This window comes from Mastomys coucha, unplaced genomic scaffold, assembly GCF_008632895.1.
Source record: "Mastomys coucha isolate ucsf_1 unplaced genomic scaffold, UCSF_Mcou_1 pScaffold9, whole genome shotgun sequence".
Lineage (NCBI taxonomy): Eukaryota > Metazoa > Chordata > Mammalia > Rodentia > Muridae > Mastomys > Mastomys coucha.
This window is the reverse complement of record NW_022196915.1, coordinates 95,261,247-95,266,793: the sequence shown is the minus strand read 5'-3', so window position 1 is coordinate 95,266,793 and position 5,547 is coordinate 95,261,247. Positions and strand designations below refer to the sequence as shown.

The following is a 5,547-nucleotide window of genomic DNA, read 5'->3' as shown; positions in this document are numbered from 1 at the left end:
TTGGCAAGAACAAGAAAGTGAACTTGCACTGTTTTATAAGGGCCCAGACTCCGAGCCATTGCAGTACATTGAGCTCCATAGAGACAGCGCCGGGGCAAGCGAGAGCCGGACGGGCACTGGGTGACTCTGTGCCTCGCGGAGGAAAATCAACTAAACATGGGCAAAGGAGATCCTAAGAAGCCTAGAGGCAAAATGCCCTCATATGCATTCTTTGTGCAAACTTGCCGGGAGGAGCACAAGAAGAAGCACCCGGATGCTTCTGTCAACTTCTCAGAGTTCTCCAAGAAGTGCTCAGAGAGGTGGAAAACCATGTCTGCTAAAGAAAAGGGGAAATTTGAAGATATGGCAAATGCTGACAAGGCTCGTTATGAAAGAGAAATGAAAACCTACACTCACCCCCACAAAGGGGAGACCAAAAAGAAGTTCAAGGACCCCAATGCACCCAAGAGGCCTCCTTCGGCCTTCTTCTTGTTCTGTTCTGAGTACCGCCCTAAAATCAAATGTGAGCATCCTGGCTTATCCATTGGTGATGTTGCAAAGAAACTAGGAGAGATGTGGAACAACACTGCAGCTGATGACAAGCAGCCCTACGAGAAGAAGGCTGCCAAGCTGAAGAAGTACGAGAAGGATATTGCTGCCTACAGAGTTGAAGGAAAACTTGATGCAGCGAAAAAGGGGGTGGTCAAGGCTGAGAAGAGCAAGAAAAAGAAGGAAGGGGAAGATGAGTAGGAGGGTGAAGAGGATGAGGAAGAGGAGGAGGAAGAAGACGAAGATGAAGAAGAAGATGATGATGATGAATAAGTTGGTTCTAGCGCAGTTTTTTTTCTTGTCTATAAAGCATTTAACCCCCCTGTACACAACTCACTCCTTTTAAGGAAAAAAATTGAAATGTAAGGCTGTGTAAGATTTGTTTTTAAACTGTACAGTATCTTTTTTTGTATAGTTAACACACTACCGAATGTGTCTTTAGATAGCCCTGTCCTGGTGGTATTTTTTCAATAGGCACTAACCTTGCCTGGTACAGTCTGGGTGTTGTAAATTGGCACGGAAATTTAAAGCAGGTTCTTGTTGGTGCACAGCACATATTAGTTATATATGGGGACAGTAGTTTGGTTTTTGTTTTTGTTTTTAATTTTTTTTTCTTTTGGTTTTACTTTTGGGTTTTTTTTTTTTTTCATCTTCAGTTGTCTCTGATGCAGCTTATACGAAGATACTTGTTCTGTTAACAGAATACCACTCTGTAATTGCAAAAACAAAATTGCGGCTGTTTTGTTGACATTCTGAATGCTTCTAAGGAAATACAATTTTTTTTATTAGCATTGTTGTCCTTTTCATAGGTCTGAAAGTTTTCTTCTCGAGGGGAAGCTAGTCTTTTGCTTTTGCCCATTTTGGGTCACATGGATTATGATTACAGTGTATATCTTTTCGTATAGTTAGCTGGAAAAAAGCTTTTGTCCAAACACCCTGCATATTGTGGTAGGGGTAACATTTTCATCCATAGTTGAAGAGTCTCCAAAATCCTGATCAGTTGGATAAGAGATATTTATAACCTACTTGGCAAAGCAAGGAGTGATCAATTCTGTCACACTATGGGATTATTAGAATCAAGCAATCTGAAAGTCTGTCCTTGAAGGACTAATAGAAAAGTATGTTCTAATCCTTACATGAGGACTCTCCTTTAACTGCCATTACTGTGTAACTGCAGTTATATTTTGCAGTTTCCCCTACTAAAGAAGACCTGAGAATGTATCCCCAAAAGCATGAGCTTAAAATACAAGACTGCGTATTATTATTTGTTGACCTTAGTCTCAGCGAAGGCTATCACAAGAACACTGGCTGTAATGCCTTTGCCCTTCTATCTGAATACGGATTGCTCAGGAAACTTGACTATTTAAAGGTATTTTTAATTAGTTGAGCCATCTTTTAAAATTACGCCACATTTGAAATGAAGGGTATATTTTCCTATATTGTGGTTTGTCCCTTTATAAATCAGATACAAGGAAAGAGGAAAAACTTTGCATATTAGTACCAGTTGTCCAATCCATTTGCTTTTTCTTTATAAAACCCAAACTCATTCATTAATCATGTTTAATCTGCTTAGTTTAGGGAACAATTTGGCAATTTTGTGGGTTTTTTTTGAAATTATTGTTCTCTTAAAGTGCCACTGTTTTAAAATAGCGTTCTTGTAATTTTACGTGCTTTTGTGATGGAGTGCTGTTATATAATTTTGACTTGGGTTCTTTACATTTGTGTTTGTTAATGTAACTTGAGGAGGAATACTGAACATGAGTCCTGGATGATACTAATAAACTAATAATTGCAGAGGTTTAAAAAAAAAAAAGAAAAAGGGCCCAGACTCCATTGAAGGTACTTTCTATCTCTAGTCTAATCGCTTCACAATTCTTCTATTTCTTAGCATCATCATCTTAGAGGCTTGCATTTGATCACATGAATTTTTAACAAGCATATAAATAGCATATTACTATACCTACATGGAAATATATAATGTTATAATGCATGTATGTATCCATAGTGGACATATTCATGAATACAGTGTTATTTGCATATATATATATATGTATATATAATTTAGAGATGTAATAAAAATGTACATCAGTTATGTAAAGAGACTTGTGTAGTTACATCATGCTGTTCTAATGTAGTAGGGCTTGGTCAAGTTCTTGAGGATTGTCAGACTTCTGGACTTTCAGGAATAAGTGTATGGCTGGAGAATCCCTTGATATGCAGCTTAGAGAACAATGTACACTTTGTTAGAATAGTTCTTTAATTTACAAAATTGTATGAGAAAATTTTGGAGGTTAATTTCAGAAAATACAGAGAAAAGCAATATGAAAAATTGAAACTAGTTATCCTTACCTCATATTAACAAATGGCCATATAGTCATTATTTTGTCAAATCATATAATTTGTGAAATTAAACCAATCATGACATTTCATAAAGATGACTGATATTTTGCATTTAATATTTTATAATCCTATACAATATTTTCTGACTTTTGAGTATATTTTATGTGTCTTTGCCAAATTTGAATAACATGTCTCAAAATTCAAAACATGTTATAAAACTAGCATATATCTCCATTTTCAGAATCTTGGAAGGCTTGGAGTTCTTATTGTTGGCACAATTGTTTTAATTAGTTCTCAAGAATATCTGTTACAGATCTTTCTTGGTGTGATTATTTGAGATGATTCTAAGAGGCTAGTGTGAAGATGGTGGAGGCTGATGGAACCCAATTTAGTGACAATGACTAAGACGACAAGGGTAGTAGACTCTAGGAAGTGGACAGAAGCACTGAATGAGAAATTACCTAACATAAAAAGTATATCACATGTTTAGGGCTAAAGCAGCACAGATGGCGAAACAAACCTATGCAGCAAGGCAACTCAGAAAGAAGAAGGAACTTAATGTGGCTAAAGCCACACCACAGGGAACAAATAAACAGGTAGTCCAGAATTATATTGTTGTAAACGCAAATTAACTGTATAGTTTCACAGTAAGAGTCAAGAATCTTTAGATTTTCCTATTGTCCAAAATGAGACTATTCATGAGTCTGAAAGTCTTCTAGCTTAGTGGAAAGACAGATGACAGATTATTGTGTAAGAACTAATTTTTTTTCTAGAAAAAGACATATATTTATATATCTATTTATTGAAGTGTGTATATAAAGCCACACTTGTGTGTGTGTGTACATGTGCACATATTTACATTTCTCTGTTCAAATCCTTTGATTAATTTGTATTTCAAAATATATCTATTGGTCATTACTATAAAATTTGTCTGTTGTCTTCTCTCTTTCTAGTCCTGTAATTGTATATTTGTACGTTATTTATAGTAGATTAATACTCTCTTCTAAAGACTGATTGACAGATAAGATTGGGTATGTTCAGAGTGGTGTGGCCAGGCATGGTGGCTCTTGCTTTTAACTCCGGCACTTGGAAGGCAGAGCAAGGCAGACCTCTGTGAGTTCTAGGCTATCCTAGTCTACAAAATGACTTCCAGGATGACCAGGACTTTTACAAAGCAAATCCCTCTCTTGAAAAACAAATCAAATAGACAAACAAAGATTTATGAGTGAGATATAAAGTTTGGCACAGCTATGATTAAACATGATCATTAGTTTAATGTTGAATCTATGACTAAAAGTAACCCATAGAGTATAAATCACCTATATAAATATGCAACATGGGCAACTTGCAGTAAGAAATTTGAGTTTGCTAAAAGCGAACTAAAGGCCTGGGAGATAACTCAGATGGGAAAGGGATAATTGTGCAAGCATGTAGTCCTGGATTAAGATCCCCAAATTCTATTTAGAAGCTAGCACTGCATATTGGAGGGCTTGGTTACTGAGAAAAGTAGATTCTTGATGCTCACTGGTCAGGCTGCCTAGCTGAAATGGTGAGCTACAGGCTCAGTGTGAGAATCTGTCTCACAAAGCAAAGTGGAGACCAACTGAGGAAGACATGTAACAGTGATGTAGTCTCCCCATACATGTTACACACAAGCATGTGCACACACACTTGATTACCCACATATACAAAAGAAAAATATGTAAGAAAAAACCATGATGGTATATGCAATAATTTACATATTTACTCATATTTCATTAAATTAAATAATTCTACAACTTGATTAAATGAGTTGAAAATGATCCTTTTTGGGATTACATATTTTGATGGCAAAAGGCTGATTTAGAATTGTTAATTTTGAAATAATTTAATGCTAAATACTAAATAGAAGGATAATTAGTATTGTTAATTTCATTACAATTCTTAAAGTTCCAGTAATTCACTTACATTTATAAATTATTATTTTGAGAGAAATTAAAGTAGAAATTGGAAAAAATCTGTTTTCAACTTCTGAAGTCATAAAAGACCTAAGAAAAAAGTTTTTAATTCTACATATTGATAATGCACAGCAGGAGCAGAACAGCTTGAGTATTTCAAAATATATTTAAAAATAGTTTCAAATGGTATAATTTTTTGGGGGGTTTTTGAGACAGGGTTTCTCTGTGTAGCCCTGGCTGTCCTGGAACTCACTCTGTAGACCAGGCTGGCCTCAAACTCAGAAATCTGCCTGCCTCTGCCTCCCAAGTGCTGGGATTAAAGGTGTGTGCCACCACTGCCTGGCAAATGGTATAATTTAAGATACCCTTTCCACAATAATATACTACATTAAAGGATACATGGTTACTATGAGAGAAATTATAATCTAGTAATAGTCACTAGTACAAAATACCTTTATAACTTGTGATTACTTTACAACCCATTTGATATTCCAGAAGCATTTCACCAAATCTTAAACCTATTTCAGTTCATATTTTTGTTGCAGTTCTGTGATAGCAATGGTAGAACATTTAACTTCTTGGTGTAGTGCCCAGTGGTAATATAGAGTTCATATTGTTTTTATTATTATCATTATTGTTGTTATATCAACAGAGAATCCAATATAGTATTTATTTTTCAACCATACTAATACAACCAATTTCAGTAGTTTTGCTCAAATCAATAATAAAACCTTAGTCTGTC

The 5,547-nt window shown here is 35.4% G+C and overlaps 1 pseudogene across 1 annotated transcript; it reads left to right on the top strand.

Moving 5' to 3' along the window:
* The first annotated feature begins 55 nt into the window (after positions 1 to 55).
* LOC116084478 lies at positions 56 to 894 on the top strand (annotated as a pseudogene). Its single transcript, XR_004116124.1, has one exon. The product of XR_004116124.1 is annotated as a high mobility group protein B1 pseudogene (transcript).
* Positions 895 to 5,547: the final 4,653 nt, after the last annotated feature.